The sequence below is a fragment of the Monodon monoceros genome, unplaced genomic scaffold (assembly GCF_005190385.1).
Source record: "Monodon monoceros isolate NGI ecotype Baffin Bay Population unplaced genomic scaffold, NGI_Narwhal_1 Super_Scaffold_12, whole genome shotgun sequence".
NCBI lineage: Eukaryota > Metazoa > Chordata > Mammalia > Artiodactyla > Monodontidae > Monodon > Monodon monoceros.
Window position 1 is genome coordinate 48,125,690 of NW_021703768.1, and position 15,505 is coordinate 48,141,194.

The 15,505-nt window shown below is 43.7% G+C and overlaps 1 protein-coding gene across 2 annotated transcripts in view; it reads right to left on the minus strand.

Annotated features, from left to right (window-relative positions):
• ELOVL7 (ELOVL fatty acid elongase 7) overlaps positions 1-13,287 on the minus strand; it is a 71,634-nt gene extending 58,347 nt beyond the window's left edge. Inside the window, exons 1-2 of one of the 2 annotated variants that reach the window (XM_029216416.1) lie at positions 13,076-13,179; positions 12,309-12,447 (exon numbers count right to left, since the gene is read on the minus strand). The gene's annotated coding sequence lies outside the window, so the exon portion shown is untranslated. Of the gene's footprint in view, positions 1-12,308; positions 12,448-13,075 lie in introns of both variants that reach the window. The other variant, XM_029216415.1, reaches the window with a different exon arrangement.
• Between the last annotated feature and the right edge of the window lie 2,218 nt (positions 13,288-15,505).

Below are 15,505 nucleotides of genomic sequence, written 5' to 3' on the forward strand. Positions count from 1 at the left end.
ATCGTCCAGCAATTCTCTTGGCCAAGTAAATTTTCTTGCTATTCTCTAAATTCTCTCTATTACACCCTCACAATAACTGAAATAGGAATACATTCATCAGAGACTTTTAGGATTTTGCTTTTTTTAAAAAAAGTTATCATGTATTCTTAAGAGCATAAAGATTATTTCTACTACTCATAAAAACCCAGATAAATAAACCCAGTAGTAGATTATTTCTACTACTCATAAAAACCCTCTGCTTTATTAATGTAACAGAGTTTATGCCTAAAATTGTCTTGTTTTTATTCTACTTCAGATAAAGTATTTATAGCTTTAGGAAAATATATTAAATGTACATAGTATGGGACCTTATGAGAACATTTTAAAATGCTGACTTGGAACTTCCCTGGTGGTGAAGTGGTTAAGACTCCACCTGCCAATGCCAGGGGACACGGGTTCGATCCCTGGTCTGGGAAGATCCCACATGCTGTGGAGCAACTGAACCCATACACACAACTACTGAGCCCACGCTCTAGAGCCTGTGCGCCACAACTACTGATCCCTTGTGCCACAACTTCTGAAGCCCACACACTCTAGGCCCGTGTTCCACAACAAAAGAAGCCACCACAATGAGAAGCTGGTGCGCCGCAACGAAGAGTAGCCCCTGCTCGCCGCAACTAGAGAAAGCCCGCACGCAGCAATGAAGGCCCAACGCAGCGAAATATTTTTAAAAATAAACAAATGAAACAAACTGCTGACTTTTATGTACCCAGTTCACACTTTTGCCCTGTACTAGCCCCCAAAATAGACGAGTTTAAAAAATTCATTTGGTACAGGTGGACACTGCATTTTAAATTGAACACCGAGAATGTAGAAATAGCAAAGTTATGGAAATATATTGTCAGATTATTTAATAACATATTAATACTTACCTACATGAAATAAGCACTGCTAAGTAAGTTTCTGTTGTTTTTAATCTTTTCTTATAACTGTTTGTATAGTTTGTTAAGTGGACTGTATATCATCCTATTAGCCAAGAATTTCTAAACTATTGCCCTTTTAGTCATAACCTGATTTATAAGTATTTTTTAAACTTCCTGCTGATTGGATATTTGATGGCATTAATGGATTATTTTTAACTTTTTAGGTGTGATAATGGTACTGTGGTAATTTTTTTAAAGTCCTTATCCTTTGGAGATACACCAAAATATTTACAGATGAAATAAGATTAGCCATGATCCTGGGTGATGTGTACATCTAGTTCATTATAGTATTCTCTCTGCTTTTATAAATGTTTGGAAATTTCCATAATATGAGTTTTTAAAACAAGAAAGAAAGAAAATTTCCATGTTAAAAATGCTTTTAAGGTGGTGATGGTGGTTGTTTTTTAAGTATACTAGGAAATGGTTTGTTCTTCAACTAAGTAGTTCCCAATTTTTTTCCCCAAGAAAAACTCTGACAACCTTTGAAAAAATGCCTACAAGAGGCTGCAAAGTAATTTACCAAAATGTTAGCAATGGTAATTTCTGGTTGGTGGGATTATGGGTGATGTCTGTTTTCTTTTTGTTACAAGTTTGTTTTGTTTTGTTTTTTTGTTACAAGTCTTCTATATTTCTAAAATCAGCATACAATCTATTATCGTAGTCAGAAAGTAGTCTAACTTTTCTGATTATGTGAAAGTATGATTTTCCATGTCAAGCATAGAGAATCTATCTATATCATAAACCTTTTTCCTATATTTACCATGAAAAATATTAATGAAAAACATGAACACAAAAGTCCAGTTATCCATGCACAAAACGACCTTGGTATGACAGCAGGATGGAAAGGGTGAGTTTTGACTGTCACTGGGGAAATGTGTGCTAAAGAAGGTAATATTGGAGTGATAGAAAGATTGGGAAGATTTTTGTCTCATTTTCGCAAGACAATCTGATTGACGAATACAACTGAGTGCTCATAATGGATCCTCTAAGAGCAAATGGTCCAGGGGAGTCAGGTGTTTCTGGGAATGTGATAAAAGATATCTTACGTGATTTTCATTTTAAGCTTGGCTTGGGCAGGGTTCATGCCTGAATATTGATACGTAGCTATAATGTTGTTTTCTCATATTTTTCTTTTAGATGGGGAGGGAGATAGAAGAGAGGAAAAGTTTCTCTCCATCCTTGAATGAGAGGTAACAGCTGATGTGTTTTTGACTCTTTTGGCCCCAACATCATTCTCTCCTTCTCCTTCCCCACATCACTTTATTTGGGGCAGAACAAGTTGCCTATTCGCCATGTGAGACCTCGCTCACAAGCACAATTCAGGGATCCTGAGACTCAGTATCAGAAACTGTAAGGTCCTTGGGGGAAGGGACCACATCTCCATTCACTTATTCAATAAATATCTGGGTTACCCACTATGTGCCAAGCACCCTTCTTGACATGAGGGATACAGCAAAATCCCTATTCTCATACAGTTTACTTTCTTGTGGGAAGACACGTAAGTAAACAAAGATAAACACAAACATCAGACAAATGTGGCAAAAGTTATGAAGAAAGGAAACATGACAGACTGATGTGATAGGGTCACCAGAGGCAGAGGGCAGCAACACTAGAAGGGTAGCCAGAAAGCTCTAGAACATTTGAGAAGATCTAAGGGCAAACAGTCCTGCAGGAGACAACAGCAAGGGCAAAGGCCCAGAGGCAGGGACAAACAGTATGTCAGAGGAACGGCGAGCAGAGCACAAAGAGGACGTGGATGCTAGCTAACTCGGAGAAGTGGGCATGCAGGGCCTTGAGGCCTCAGTGAAAGAGCCAGGGTTTTATTCTACGTACAAGGGGAAACCATCAAAGACTCTTTGTTGTTGTTGTTGTATAACTATTTTTTTCAAGATTAAATGTGTTTATTTCCAGTTAGTGGAATCAATGGTATATTAGATATCAGCGCTCCAAGCTACAAGTATGTATTTGCCTCTAAACCTTCACACGTTGTCAGTTTCCATTCCTCTAATATTCCATCACTGGGCCTCCTACTTCTAGCAAAATCATAGTTCAAATGTTTTAAAAAAGTAAAAGCAAGATGATCACCACATTGTGCTTCCAGTGCCCCCAGAAGGATTATAATTGTTTTAAATAAATGTTTATTGTTTTCAATAAAGGGGGAAATTGATAACATGAGCACTATTAATGGCATGACTAGAAGAACAGAATACAGATTAAAAGAAACATTTTAGGCTGGACGAGTTAGTTTCCCCTTAGCAAAAACTTCACATAATATCATGGATATGATGTCAACATTAAATTGTTCAATTTGTGGGCCATACACTTAAGCGTATGGGCTAGTACATTTTTGCACTAAAACAGAAGCAGTACAAGCCTTATGTTCTACCATTACACTTCCAGATTTTTCACTTATTAATATACCTGCCAACCTAATGATCCTTGCATGCATTAGAGTTTGCTTTTGTAGTTACGTGTATTTTCCCCATCCCTCCTGCTTCCGTAAACATTGCGGTGCGAACTCTTTGCCCAATTTTATGAGAATGTTGCAAAGGACAGCTCTGTGCCACCTCAGGATGGGAATTCCCCGTCCTCTCGCCAGGCTACACATGGATCAGTAATATTGATCACATCTCATCTTACATGCAGACACTGCTCCCTTAATTTATCCATGCCAGAAGCATATGAGTCAGCAAGTATGCATACAAAAATGGAATTAAAAGGAAGAAAAAGCTTTCTTGTTAAAGCCTATTGTCCTAGAAGAAATCCATTGCTTTGAATTCACTTAAAGCCTATATACACGAAATGTGTTTCTTCTGAGAACCTTGTCTAACTCGTGTGTATGACTATTTTTTAAATTATGGTAAAATACACATAAAATTTACCAACTTAACCATTTTCAAGTGCCCTGTTCAGTGGTATTAAGTACATTCATATTGTTGTGCAATCATCACCTCCATCCATCCTAGAACTCTTTACATCTTATAAAACTGAAACTCTCATCAGAGGCTTTTAAGCAAAGCAGTGACATGATCTGACTTATGATTTAAAAATTAAGTTACTTGCTTGGTAGAGAATTGATGGTAGGGAGGCAGCAGGATTAGGAGTTTACTGAATAGATGGATTCAGGATACACTTCGGGGACGGAGCTGACATGACCGCTGCTAATTTGGATGTGGGCATGAGATAAAGAAATAAATGAGAAGAGGAGTTGACTTCTAGATTTCTATTTCTCCAGGGTCTAGCACACAGAAAATTGCCAATGTTTATTTCATAAATGAGTGAATATTGATTTAACACTTAATAAGTAGAAACCTTTCTTCCCAGAGAACCAGGAAAACAGAAATGAAAACTACCATGGATGAAGGAGATCTCTCTTTTCTAGGGCCTCACTATCGGTACTGTGTCCTTATAACATGGATAAAGTCTGCACAGTTGGTTCATGTCAACATTATATGTCTAATTCCAACCTTAACATTAAAAGCTAATCCTTGTACATGTATACAATAAGTTAAACTTCATTAAGCATTTTATATATTTTATTTCATGTCTTTCCTAAATCAATAGCTTTTAACCTTTGAGACTATGGTGCTATGTGCTACCTCCCTAGAGATGATGTGTATACATAAATCTGATGTTTTGGAGAGTTTATGGACCCTCTAATGTCCATCCATAGACCAATCTCAGGTCTAAAAATACCCTGATCTACCTAATGTGAGTTGTTATTGTATATCGTTATAAGAACCTAAACTTTATTAGCCTAGCCCTGGCACCTTTGGAGAAATGCTTTCAAAGGGTTTACCTTCATTCATGTCCATAATAAATGAGTTACCAAGAACCAACATTAATTTACGGGACTTCCCTGGCAGTCCAGTGGTTAAGATTCCATGCTTCCCCTGGAGGGAGCACGGGTTTGATCCCTGGTCAGGGAACTAAGATTCCAAATGCTGTGTGGTGCAGCCAAATAAAAATTTAATTTAATTAAAAGATTTTTTTTAAAAAGAACCAATGTTAATTTAAAGAATATCTTTCCATCTTTACCAAAACTATTATTGAAAGTATTATACATGAAGTGATTCAAGATCCTCTTTAATAAGAACCTACCTCATAAATAAATCCCTTTTACAATTCATTTCTAGGGGAAAAAAATACTACCTTGAAAATTGATGTTCTGGGCTTCCCTGGTGGTACAGTGGTTAAGAATCCGCCTGACAATGCAGGGGACACTGGTTCGAACCCTGGTCCAGGAAGATCCCACATGCCGCGGAGGAACTAAGCCCGTGCGCCACAACTACTGAGCCTGCGCTCTAGAGCCCACAAGCCACAACTACTGAGCCCGCATGCCTAGAGCCCGTGCTCCGCAACAAGAGAAGCCACTTCAATGAGAAGCCCGTGCACCACAACAGAGTGGCCCCCTCTTGCCGCAACTAGTGAAAGCCCGCACACAGCAACAAAGACCCAAAGCAGCCAAAAAAATAAAATATTTTTTAAAAAATTATGTACACCCCATAAATACGTACTTTACCTTGAGACATATAAGTATGCATTCACTGCCAACTTTCCAAAGCAGTTTCAAGATTTTCTTTGAGGAAGAATTCCTCCCCGATATTTTTCTCATGTAAACCATACTCAGAATTTGTTTTCTACAATTTCCACTTTTAATGTTCTAAGTGGATTGAAAACTAAAAAACAAAACTTGTAAAGCAAGCTCAGGATATTATCTTTCAAGTTTTCACAATTTTCTCTCCAATTCTTTACAGTTCGTTCTCCTGCCCACTTTTTAAGGCACTCACTTTTATGGAATCTTTTCAGAGAATTCAACATTCCTTTCACAGAAGCAATAATACCTTTTCCCTTTTGCACTTTATAGATTTACACACATTTAAATTATCTAATCACAATAACAAGCATAACTGGCACCAACAAGTTTGCAATAAATACAGCCACCGAGCCAGCCATCAGAGCAGGGAACAGGCTGCTAGGAACTGGTGTTCATCATGCCTGGGCAGCATTTGGTCTGCTTTTTGGGGAAATGAGAAGCATGGGCTCGTAGGGTCGACTGGTTAGGTGTCAAGAGGATTGTCTTTATATTAGGATGAACCATATGCAATTGCCAATATACAAATATTTCTCCTAGAGAAACGGCAATTGCATGTGTTCAACCTAATATTTCTAGTTTTTAATTTTAAAAATATTAACTATATTTAATGTTTAATATCACATCTATTATCCTTTTTTCCCCCTCCCTTTGAACAATGAATAGTGGTTCTCACAACTTCATTTTTTTTTTTTTTTTTTTTGCCGTACGCGGGCCTCTCACTGGTGTGGCCTCTCCCGTTGCGGAGCACAGGCTCTGGACACGCAGGCTCAGCAGCCATGGCTCACGGGCCCAGCCGCTCCGCGGCGTGTGGGATATTCCCGGACCGGGGCACGAACCCGTGTCCCCTGCATCGGCAGGCGGACTCCCAACCACTGTGCCACCAGGGAAGCCCCACAACTTCATTTTTTAAATTCCATGTTTGCTCAGGAATAAGCTATTAAATAATCAGTCATTAAACTCTGGTTTCCTAAGAATGTGACTTCTACCTTCTTTCTTTCTTCAGGTTAAAGTCACACCTGTTAGAATTTCAAAGAAATTCTTCAAAGACTGAAGGTATAAGCGTGTGCCTTCTAGTGAACTGAAGGGTAAAGAGCAGAGGGATGAAAATGTGAGGTCAGCATTCATTAGTTTGTTTGTTTGCTTCTCAGACATAAAACATTTTGGCTCACGGGATCCAACACAGCACTCTCTGCCTAGAGAAGGCAGGAAAAAGGAAAGAAGAGGAAAGGGCAGGGAAGCCCCATACAGACTTAGGATAAGTCCCCCTTAAATACAAGCAGCCTTTCCTTTTGCTCTGTCCATGTTATGTCACTGAGTTATGATAAGCAGACAAATACATCACAAATGTGCTATTAAGACAAAATCCCACAATTGGGGATGGAAAGGAAGGAGCAGAAAAATGCAGGGGCTGTATTTAGTTGAGGGACAACTAGCCAAACCCTCTTTTTCTAGTTCTCACATTTCTACCACTGACCCTAAAAAGTCTAAATCTTACGTTTATGGTTGTCCTTATGCCCTCACAAAACTATCGTTGGATATCAGAGCCCTAGTGTCTCTCATACCCTTTAAATCATCAACCCACTGAGTTAGTATGCAGAGGGGGAAGAACCTGAACATTGTAACCATAGCTGGGTTTAAATCCTAGCTTCGCACTTGTAACCGTGTACCCTAGCTGAGCACCCTTTCTGCTTCTTCACCTGAGCACCTTTCTTCACTTTTCTGCACCCATGTGTGCTGTGAGGATTCTGGTGCAGAGCTTGCTGGCTTTAGACAATTCCTGAGAAAATGCACAGAAAGTGCCTGACTGCAACTAGGACTGATGTCTAAAAGATGCCCAAACGTTTCACCTCATGATTTTCAGCAAGCAGGTAAAAACTTAAATGCAGGCTTGAGTTTTGTATAAACATGTGGCACAAGATCGTTTTATTCCCAAATTGTTATGTACACTGAGCATAATCAAGATATCTCATGTAAATAGTGAAGGTAGCTGTCCTTTCCAGATCAGATAAAGGAGATAAAGCCTCCACGGCAGAAAGGGAGGTTCCAGAAAGGTTAAGTTGCACATGTAGACAGGTGCTTTCAAAATACAAATCTTGGGCTTCCCTGGTGGCGCAGTGGTTAAGAAATCGCCTGCCAGTGCAGGGGACACAGGTTCGGGTCCTGGTCCGGGAAGATCCCACATGCTGCAGAGCAACTAAGCCCGTGCACCACAACTATTGAACCTGCGCTCTAGAGCCCGCAAGCCACAACTACTGAGCCCGTGTGCCACAACTACTGAAGCCCGTGCGCCTAGAGCCCGAGCTCCGCAACAAGAGAAGCCACCGTGATGAGAAGCCCGCGCACTGCCACAAAGAGTAGCCCCTGCTCGCCGCAACTAGAGAAAGCCCGCACGCTGCAACGAAGACCCAACGCAGCAACAAAGATCCAATGCAGCCAAAAAAACAACAACAAAAAATACAAATCTTAACAGGTCCCTTCCCTTCTTAAAGGGCTCCACTGGCTCCCCATTGTCTGTAGGATAAAATCCAAAATCTTTACTAGGTGAATCAAGGCTCTCAGTAAGCCAGCTGTGCATACCTAGGCAACCTCTTCTCACACCCTCCTCTGCAGTGATTTTACAGTGTTTCCAATTCTCTGAATGCACCTGCGTGCTCTCAGCCTGAATTTGATTTCCCACCCTCGTCCCATTTCTCCGCTGCCCCAACTCCCAGTCTTCCTTCTTTTGGCTCAGGAGGACAACTTTGTCTGCCTTTCTCTGCTCGGCTTCCCCAACACTCTGTGTTAATCACAGTTTTCCACACTGTACTCTAAGTGTTTACCTCCCTTGAACCCACATAGATCTGGACAGGCTTCAGCACCCTGCCGACTACTTTGCCTGATGCAAAGCTGACACTCAAATGTTTGTTGAGTATGCAACTTCTGAAACTCCCCGATTTTGGCTAGGTTTTGCTCTATACCTTATGTTAGAGGGGACAAAGGAGCTGGGCTGCTGGTGCTCAAGGCCTGTAATGCTTCTCCAAGTGGATGAAGATTTGTCTTTAACATGGCACATTTATGAGTTATATGTTATATGGTAACTTAGTTCCTCTGAATAATGATCTGTTTAGAAATATTTATCACTAACAAAAAGGATAATTTTACTTGTCAAGGCAATAACATGTGCTTTTAATATATCTAAATCAATTAGGAATAATTAAAAATCTCAATTTTTAAAAAAAAGACCAATCTTATAAAGTGCTAAATTTGCATTAGTGTTCAGCTATTTCATAACATGTGAATGGTCCAAATTGGATGAGTCACAGAAATACATATAAGATATATTCCTCTCTAAAAATGTGTTTATGGCATGCTTCTTTCCATGCTATATGGTGTGTTTTATTGAAACTCAAGATTAGTTCTCAATTTAACATGATACTGTATATACAAAGGCTCCAAAATTGTTTGGTAAACAGCATTCTTCTATATTCTAAAGCTGATGTTTGCACATGTAGCACACCAAGGAGAATAAGCAATTAAACAAACTAGAAAAAGTCTTATTTCTTTTTTTTGTTTTTGTTTTGTTTTTGTTTTTGTTTTTGTTTTGCGGTATGTGGGCCTCTCACTGTTGTGGCCTCTCCCGTTGCAGAGCACAGGCTCCAGATGTGCAGGCTCAATGGCCATGGCTCATGGGCTTAGCCGCTCTGTGGCATGTGGGGTCCTCCCGGACCAGGGCATGAACCCGTGTCCCCTGCATCGGCAGGCGGACTCTCAACCACTGCGCCACCAGGGAAGCCCAAAAAGTCTTATTTCTTCAACTCGACCAGTAAGTACCTGAGGTCAGAGGCTTTAAGTATATTCCACTGTCCAGCATAAAGAAACAAATCCCAATTTGTAAAATGACATAACTGCAAAGGTAAGCATTACTGTGACTTAAGTTGTTTATAACTGTTGCTAATATACCTATCCAAAAACGGAGGATTAGTTAAGGAAATTACATTATAATTTTTAGAATATAAGGCAGACAATAGGAGTTTTGGAAAATACAGGTGAAAAATGCTTACTATGTATTATAAGGAAAACACAATATACTAAAATTCTATATGTAGTAGGATGTAGGAAAACATGCATTTAAAAAATGAGAGAGGGGACTTTCCTGGTGGCGCAGTGGTTAAGAATCTGCCTGCCAATGCAGGGGACATGGGTTTGATCCCTGGTCCAGGAAGATCCCACATGCCACAGAGCAATTAAGCCTGTGCGCCACAACTATTGAGCCTGCATGCCACAGCTACTGAAGTCCGTGCGCCACAACTACTGAAACCCGCACGCTCTAGGGCCCATGTGCCACAACTGCTGAGCCCGCGTGCTGCAACTACTGAAGCCGCGTGCCTAGAGCCCGTGCTCTGCAACAAGGAAGCCACCACAGTAATAAGCCCGCGTTCCGCCACAAAGAGTAGCCCCCGCTCGCCGCAACTAGAGAAAGCCCACGCGCAGCAATGAAGACCCAACGCAGCCAATAAATAAATAAATAGAGAGAGACAAAGGTAAAATGGCAAAATATTTAGTCTGGTCGACTCACACTCAGGGGGTCCAGACTCTCTTCTTGGCTTGCCAATCTCACCGTTTTGGTACCTCCTTCCAGTTTTCTTTTCTCCTCTCCTCAACCCTCCCCAAACACAGCCAATTCTTCCTCGACAATGCCTCTCAGGATTAGTCCAGGCCCACATTACCTTATACAGAGGTTTTGAGAAAAGATTCCCATTTGGCTTTTCTGCAGTCTCATTCAACTATCATATCTACTGCCAGAAGAAGACAGTCATTCTACTGCTAAATATATATCTACTGTGGTAATCTCTTCATTTATGTTTTATGCATTTTTGTGTATGTGTTATATTTTTCAATGAAATTGGGTTTTTCTTGTAACTCTGTGTGGCTTCATATTTTGTTTGGCTAGGATGAGGTTAGGATTCATGGCTCTCTGCTGATATGGCCCTACTTCCTTACCCTTCTAAATGGAATGTTTAGCCAGGGTAGCTGGGTTCCTATCTGCAGCAATGGAGTTGGCAGAGGCTTCCCTGCCCGTCCTCTACAAAGCCTGCCAGGTCCCCCATGTCTACCAACGCATCCTTAACACCCTGTAAAACCCAGCTTAAAAATTTCAAAAAGGTTTCCACCATTATTCAACCCACCCAATATATGCTACATTAATTCATCTTGCATCATATTCTGCAAACATTTATCAAGCAACTACTAGTTGTAAGGCTTGAAGAGTTAAAGTCTTAAGTTGTTAACAATCTTTCTGTGGACCATGAACATTTATGAAAGAAGCTAACCAACAGTAAAAAGAAAAATGACATAAGTGATAAACGAATGTTCAGGAGTAGGGAAGAGGGAGACTGGTGAAGAGGAGTAGGGAACGGGGGTGAGAATGAGGAAGGCTAGAAGGAAGAGACAAGGTAAAAGCCGACAGAAGAGGTTTCATGATTGGGAGAAGTGTGATGTGAGACTTGACTGCTGTTTTGCACCTGGGTGACTACAATAAAAGGGAGGGAGGCTGACATAAATGACGCTAACTAGAAATGCTTTGGGGCAAAGCAGGGCAAGTCCAAATGGAATATTACAGTATGCACTGACATATGCTACACTAAAACTGAATAAGATACATGGAAAGCACAGAATCTTTTTTTTCTTTTTTTTTTTTTTGCGGCACGCAGGCCTCTCACTGCTGTGGCCTCTCCCATTGCGGAGCACAGGCTCCGGACGCGCAGGCTCAGCAGCCATGACTCACAGGCCCAGCCGCTCCGCAGCACGTGGGATCCTCCCGGACCGGGGCACGAACCTGCGTCCCCTGCATCGGCAGGCGGACTCTCAACCACTGCGCCACCAGGGAAGCCCCCAGATACATGGAAAGCACAGAATCTTTAAGTGGGTAAGTAGCACTGATAACCTAAGTAATAAAATTCTATGAAAAGAAAATCTAAATGAGTACAAAGTCACACAAGAAGGAAAAGAAGGACCTGAGACTGAGAGCCTAGTCAGTGAACATGAAAAAGCACAGGACTTCAAGAAAGTAAGGATGAAGAAAGGGACTCTAGGTGAGGCAGTATGCACAGTGGTTAATAGCCTCAACACTGGACCAGGGCCCCTGAGTTGGAATCTCCTCCTGCTACTTGTGCGTCCTGGGCAAGTTCCCGTGTCTCAGTTTCCTTATCCGTAAAATGATAATGTTATCATTTATTTACCCCCATAGGATTGTTGCCAGGATTAAAAGAGTTGATACAAGTTCTTAGAACAGTGCCGGGCAGAGAAGCATTCGATAAGTGTCTGCCATTGGGGGGAAAATATTTTTTTAATCGTCGGTGACCTTGAGGAGAACAATTCCTGGCCAGTGGTAGAAGCAGAAACTACAAAATAAGGGAATTAACAAACAAGTGATGGCTAAGAAGCTGGAGGCAACCCCAAAGTATCGAAGACTCTTTCACAGCAGTTAAGCAATACAAGCGAGAAGTGAAATAAAGAGTAACCTGCGAGTACAGGGTTAAATGAAAATGCTTTTCGAGGGAACAGCTCAGCAAGAGGAAAAAGGCTTGGCTCGCTAAAACTATTCTTCAGTCTTTGTGCGACTTGTTTTCCCAACCACACAGCGATTGGACAGGGGTAGAGGCCATATCCTTCCTGTCGCAGCTTTCCCAAGAGCGTTCTCTCGGCATCCGGTAAGTTTGAATCAGCGCTGGCTGATTAGGGGACAAGGCCCATTTCCTAGCCAACGATACCCTGTAAGATGAAACAACAGGCTTTCCGATTTCCATCTCCGGCACGACCTGTTCCACCGCTGTGTACTCATCACTCTCCTCAGCCAGCAGCTGCCGTCGGGACAGGATGCAGCTCGGGGAGCCAAAGAGGCAGCGCCCGCTGCAAGAGCAACGCCCCAAGTTCATTCCGGCCTCGAGGACACAAAAGCGCCCCAGAGGGGAAAAAGCAGAAAGAAAGGGGCTCGGGGATTCTGGGGGGTGGGGTCGGGGGGGGGGCGAGCGAGCCCAAATCCAGGAGCTGGGAAAGTGACCTCGGAGGTCAAGGTCGAGCAGGTCCCTCTCCCTCCCAGTCCCACCCGCAAGCACCTTTGTCCTCCCGCCCGGAACAGCTGGGCCCTGTCCCGCGGGAGCGCTCGGGAGAGGCTCAAAAGCCCAGGGGCGGCGGGGACCACCGTCCCTTTGGGATGCTGGGGGCGGCGGTGGGTTCCCAGAGAAGTCGCAGGTGAGCGCGGCGGCCCCTCCCTCCGGCGGGAAGGGCTTCGACCCTGGGCACCCAAAGACGGCGCGGCGACAACTTCCGAAGCGCCCGCCAGAGTCCAGGCAGGGCCTGGCCGGGCTCCCGAGTCTCCGGGACCCGTATCCCACTCCCCGCGCGCCGCGCCCAAGTTCTTTCCACTGGGCTGCTCTCGACCCCTGCCCCCGGCGTCTCTCTCCCTCCCCCCATCTCTTCTCCTCAGCGCCTCGGAAAAGTTTGGCCCCGGCCCACCGGCTGGGAGCCCCACACTCACCCGGCGAGGAGCTGAGCCCAAGTGCCCGGGCGCGGGCGCAGAGGGCGGCGGCGCTAGCGCGGAGCTCCTCGCAGCGGGCCTTGCTGCCCCGGCAGCCGACCGAGCTGGAAAAGGGGCGGAGGCCGCCGGGTGTCACCTGCCCGCTCTCCCACCCCGCCGCGTGACGCCGCGGAGCGCCGCCCCCTGACCGCCTGCCGCCGCCGCCGCCGCCAGGTACTCGCGAGGGACCGCGGGGAGGAGCCTCCCTCCCGGGAGGGATCGACCGGGAAGGGCGCGCGGCCTCGGTCGCCCCACCTCCGCCTGGCTCGGCGCCCCGCAGCTCGAAGCGCGGCCGGGACGGGGGACCGAGGACCGCTCGGGGAGATCCAGACTAATTACATTTCTTTCTGAGCACAAATGTCATCACCTGAGGTCATCTCGAGGCTTAACATAAATAGTGTGAAAACTGTCGTCATGCATGACTCAGGATTGAGTTGCAGAAAAATCTGAAATGAGGAAAACCTGGCCCAGGGTGAGGCTGGCGGCGGAGAGGGAGAAAAAAGGGGAGTTCTTGCTCCTGAAAAGGCTATTCGGAGGGTTAATTCATTATCTGAAATGGAGGCCAGACCCAACGGCGGCGAGAGGCCCAATTTGGGTCAGCTCCATCCCCTGCTTATTAAAAACTGGAGAATTGCCGCAAATATTGGGGAGTGAAGGGGGCTTTTAGAGCAATGAAGAGGAAGTTGTCTATAATCTAAGTTAACTTTTCTGCCCTGGTTAGTAACAGCTGCTGCTGCAGCCAACACACTCTGGCACACTGACTTTTCCTCGTCCACGGCTGGCTTGAGTGGTGGGGTGAGGATGAACGTCAGGCGTGTGTACGAGCGCTCCATTATTTTTTACCTTACCTGGCTTTGTGTTTGATCATGAGCCTCCTAACCGCTCTCATGTTTTGGAATCCTGGCATCAATAGCTGGAGGGCAAAATAAGAGTTACTTGTTACTTACAAAAGAAGTTACTTGTTCAGGAGGCAAAAACCAAGAACTAGAATTGAGTTGTCTTCTAGAAACTGGAAAAATAACCTCAGGGATTGCAGTCCTGGCCCATGCACCTCACAAACCTGGCCTGTGAGTTTGTGCTGTGAGTTTTAAGCATGAAATCACAACAAGAGGGTCCAGACTACCGGGGAGGGAGGGTAGGAAGAACACTCAGTGGGCCACAAGCATGTTTTCCTCACATACAGGTAGTTGCCTACCATCACCTAATCCTACTGCATCAACGAGAGATTTTAAATGTTTTATACAAAATGTTGAGAGCCCCCATAGTAGCCATTCAGGAAAAAAAAGAAAAAGCAAACAACATGAAATCTCAAATTTAAGAGAATCCCAGCTTCAGTGAAACTAAAGATTTCTCCTTCCTTTTAGATAAACTTTGCTTTCATAATAAAACCATGTCATTTAGTAGTCTTGGCTACTGGGAACTAGAGACAATTGCTTAACAATATTTGTCTTTGCATTTGTCACTCTCTGCCCATCGATATACAATTATGAAATTTCAAGTATGCAAAAGATCAAATGGATTCATTCATTTAACAAATATATATTCAGTGCTTTTATGTTCCAGGCTCTGAAGATTCAACAGCTAACAAAACAGACCAAAAAAAAAAAAAACCCTCTGTTCTTGTGGAACATACTTTCATTTACCTTCGTTCTAGTTGGAGATGACAGACCCCAGATGAATAAGCAAGTAAAGTATGAGTGTTCATGTAGTGATAAGTGCTGTGAAGAAAAGTAAAGAAGGAATGGGGATAGGGACTTCTGGAGGTGGGGAGGTGACGAGTTGCACTGTTAAAGTAGCTAGGGAAGTCCTCAGGTGAAGGAGGCATTTGAGCCAAAATTGTACAGAGATGAGGTGGCAAGCCTGTGTGTCTATCTGGGTAACAGCATTCCAGTCATCGGGAACTGTAAGGCTAACGGCCCAGGGCATGAGCGTGCCCCAGATGATCACGTTCACAGCATGGCAAGGAGGCCAGAGCTGTTGGAGTGGAGTGGAAGGTAATAGCAACAAGATTTCACAAGGATCTGATGTGGGGTGTGAAAGGCGGACATAAAAGGTCAAGGATGACTCCAGGGTGTTTTCCTCTATCAGCTGGAAGGAGAGAGCTGCCATTTACTAAGAAAAGGAAGACTGAGAGAAGACAGTTGGGTGGGGGTTCATCAGGAGTTGTTTGTGGGACTGATTTAATTTAAGATGCCTATTAGATATCCAAGTGGGAATGTCAAGTAGGAAGTTGGTTATACCAGTCTGGAGTTCAAGAGAGAGGTCTGGCCTGGTGATATAAATTTGGGAGCTTCCACATGATATTTATTTATTCTCTGGTCTGAAAATGGCTAAGAGCACCATGAGTGAGACTAGAGAAGACGTTTCAGAACTTCGTCCTGGGGCACCCCG